Source organism: Tursiops truncatus, chromosome 4 (genome assembly GCF_011762595.2).
Source record: "Tursiops truncatus isolate mTurTru1 chromosome 4, mTurTru1.mat.Y, whole genome shotgun sequence".
NCBI classification, from domain to species: Eukaryota; Metazoa; Chordata; class Mammalia; order Artiodactyla; family Delphinidae; genus Tursiops; species Tursiops truncatus.
This window is the reverse complement of record NC_047037.1, coordinates 4,580,806-4,585,056: the sequence shown is the minus strand read 5'-3', so window position 1 is coordinate 4,585,056 and position 4,251 is coordinate 4,580,806.

Below are 4,251 nucleotides of genomic sequence, written 5' to 3'. Positions count from 1 at the left end.
ATAATCACTATTGGACTTCCCTGGTGGCGCAGGGGTTAACAATCCGCCTGCCAATGCAGGGGACACGGGTTTGAGCCCTGGTCTGGGAAGATCCCACATGCCACAGAGCAACTAAGCCCGTGTACCACAACTACTGAACCCACGTGCCACAACTACTGGAGCCCATGCACCGAGAACCCATGCTCCTACAACAAGAGAACTCACCACAGTGAGAAGCCTGCGCACCGCAATGAAGAGTAGCCCCTGTTCGCCGCAACTAGAGAAAGCCCGGGCGCAGCAACAAAGACCCAACACAGCCATAGATAAATAAATAAAATAAATTTATTTTTAAAAATAATTACTATTGATACAATCATTAGGAATGCTAATGCTGATGAAAGTGCAGAGGAAGACTGGTAATTTGCCACTTCATATGTTCTCAAGCTCTGAAGAGCAGTCAACAGTGACCACCCCACAAAAACACTGTCATTCAGAAAGAAAATGCCAAGTAACAGCCTCCCAGGGGCAGTCTAATCTTCCTCCTCCAAACCAGTTGTTAACTTTGCCAGATATGCAGCACGGTTCAGTGTGTAGTACCAAGTACTTAAATTGCTTATCAAGGTAATAAGCAAAGCAAACCAAGAAGAGCAAATGCCAAGAACAAGGAAATAAATAGAGAAATATACACAATGCACCAAAAGATAGGTCACGTTTCAACTTAGCATGACTCTTATCTTGGTTTGACCGTCTCTCTATGTGTTTTCACCTGGATTTAAACATTCATGCCACCATTTCAGTTCAGCAAGTGTTGATAAGCCTTTCCCTTGCTAAAGGCCTTTCCTGGGGGTGGACAGAATCCGACACAGTTCCTGCTTTGAAAGAGCAATTTGACTAGGTACCAATAAACACCATTTTAGGCAGGCTGTGGTGTCAGAGAAGACCTACACACACATTACCAAAGAGGGTTCAAAAGGCAGGGAGGTCTGGAGAGACTTCATGGAAGGGAGGTCATTCTAGATAAAACTTTATTTTTTTTTTATTTTTAAATTTTATTTATTTATTTATTTAGGCTGCATTGGGTCTTCGTTGCTGCACGGGCTTTCTCTAGTTGTGGCGAGCAGGGGCTACTCTTCGTTGTGGTGCACGGCCTTCTCATTGCGGTGGCTTCTCTTGTTGCAGAGCGTGGGCTCTAGGTGCGCGGGCTTCAGTAGTTATGGCACGCGGGCTCAGTAGTTGCAGCTCGTGGGCTCGAGAACACAGGCTCAGTCATCGTGGCGCTCGGGCTGAGATGCTCAGCAGCATGTGGGATCTTCCTGGACCAGGACTCGAATCCGTGTCCCCTGAATTGGCAGGAAGATTCTTAACCACTGCGCCACCAGGGAAGTCCCTAGACAAAAGTTTAAATGTGATATGATTCCACCGGGCAGAGCTTAAAAGGAGGGTCCTTTAAGGTGAAAGAGTGAAGGCAGAAAAGCATGGGGAGTAGTGGACCATTCGGCCCTGAACATACCGTGCATGGAAGAAGGGAGAAGAAATGGTTGAAGAGACTGGCAGGGGCTGTGCTTGCTCTCCTGAGCAGTTGGTACTTCAGAAGTGCTGCACAGGGGAACGCCAGGATCAGAAATGTAGCGAGAAGACTGATCTGATATCACAAGTTGATAGAAGACCTAGAATCAGAAGATGGGGGAGCTATAGAAGGCACTTAGGAGGCGGTGGAAGCGGTCAGGGATCGTGAGGTAGGACCCATGATAACACTTGTGGGAAATAAAATACGAAGGAGTTTCAAAGGAGACATTTCTGAGACATACTTAACCGGATGCAGACGTTATGTGGCAAAGAGGGATTTGTTCCAGATCTCTCTGTGGTTGTGTGTCTGGAGGACTAGATAAACAGGGACACCGTTAAGAACTGAGACGTCAAGAAGGAAAACCCATTGTTTGGTTTTCTCTTTATGTGTATTTGGGAAAGGCTATCAGTTAACGAGTTCTCTTTGGACACTTCTAGCCAGTGGTTTGAGGCAGATGTACAGGTGGCAGTGCTTACACACAGACATTCAAGCCTTGCTCTGAGGAAGTGGGTTCGCTCCCAGGTTTGAGAGCCTGGGGTGCGTATATGGAGTTAAATTGTTGGAAGAACGTGCAGTTAGTGAGGTAGAGGAGAGAAAGAAGCACAAAGTGCTTAAGACAGAAGCTTGAAACTCTATGACCTCCCTGTTCCTCAGTGTCATCAGCTGTAAAACATGGATTTACAGGCAATGGATGGAGCTCTGCATAAAGCGATTGACAGGACTGAGATAGTGCACTGTTTTCTTATTTATATTTTTTGTACCAACCTGGAGGGTCTGAGAGGGTGGAACATACTTTCACTGTTGCAGCCTCAACCCCAAACTTAGCCTTTGACACACAGGCTCTAAAAATGTTCATTGAATAAGTAAATTAATAATTCAATAGAAAGAAGAAGAGTACAGCCAAATCACAACCCAAAAGATGGGAAGAGAGGGCTATGTGTGTTCTGTTATTTCAGTGTCGTAGGAACCAAATCAGGGCAAAGCTTTGTAACAGAGATGGATACTTTGGGGCAGAGAGATTGAAGGAGAAACATTAATACAGATTGGGAAAGCTTGTGGTTTTGTTTTGGAAAAGGACTGGGTTTCAAAGAGTTCATTGATTACATTCAAGAGAATTGTTGTACTAGAAAGGTATAACTATTCTGAGTGGCAAAGGAATTAAACAAGAATGTTAGTCAATTTTTTTTTTAAAGAGTAATCTATCAACTGAAGATGAAAAAGAGCGATTGGCGGTAGAGGGCTCCTAACAGAAAGGAGGAAGGCTATTCCTCTGTAGCAAAAGGAAAGTCCAAACAAACTTTGTTGATGGGGTTAAGGGGCCACAGGTGTGGGAGAGAAGTTCCAGGTGGGAGAAAGGGAAAATTCATTGAACAAAATCTGAAAAGAGAAACAACTAGTGAACCGGGAGTGTAGGTAATCAATCTCAGCAGAGGAGTGTCACCTGTTCCTTAGAAGCAAGAAAAAAGGAGGGAACAACATGTATCAAGATTCGGGGGGGGGGGGGGCTTCCCTGGTGGCGCAGTGGTTGAGAGTCCGCCTGCCGTTGCAGGGGACACGGGTTCGTGCCCCGGTCCAGGAAGATCCCACATGCCACAGAGCGGCTGGGCTTGTGAGCCATGGCCGCTGAGCCTGCGCATCCGGAGCCTGTGCTCCGCAACGGGAGAGGCCACAACAGTGAGAGGCCCGCATACTGCAAAAAATAAAAAAATAATTAAAAAAAAAAGATTCTAGGGGTGGGTGGGATGGACAGTGCTCTGTGGTGACCTCAATAGGAAGGAAGGGGATATACGTATACATGTGGCTGGTTCACTTTGTTGTACAGCGGAAACTAACACAACATTATAAAGCAGTGTACGCCAATAAAAAATAAAGTAAAAAAAAATAAAAAAGATTCTGGAGGGCAATGGCAGGAACTGAGAAAGGCTCACATTATCTCACCCCTGTGTCTCCAGAAAAACAGAGATGAGCCTCTACTGGTCCATTGTGATCAACCAGAAATAACAACATGAGCTAGAACAATGTAGGGAATATTTAGAACAAGTTTAACAGGGACATTATGGTGAATCCACAAGAGATGTGAAGAAAAACCACAACGTGATCCCACCATGTGCGAACTTGCCTCAGCAGTAAAACTATACATTTATTATAACGAAGACAATCGGGATTTTTAGTTGTTACTCTCCCAACAATATTCAAAGACATAAGTACAGAGACAAAGCATGCAGCAGGGTTTGCCCAAGTTTAGTAATAACAAAGAAGAAACGATGAGAGATCAGAGAAGTGAGAAATTTCATGAACTCCCTTGAAACTTGAGAGAAGGGACTCTCGAATCTTTCAGACCTCGGTTTGGTTTACAATGCTGCCATCTACAACGTGTGAGACAATTTACTTTATCTCTGTGAGCCTTCGTTTCCTCATCGTAAAAGTGGAACACGATGTACCCTTCAGTCTTCGGCTTTTGTAATAAGATAATATGGGTAAAGCAGTGGTTCTCAAACTAGAGCGTGTCCTGCAGAATCACCTGGGGTACTTGTCAAAACAGAGATTGCTGATATACTAGATCTTGGATGGCTTTCAGGAATTTGTCCTCCTCACAAGTTTCACAGTGACGCTGACACTCCTGGTCTGGAAAACCGCCCTTTGTGAACTCATGCTGTAAAGCATTTAACATAACGCCTGGTACATAGTGAAGTACTAGATACAGG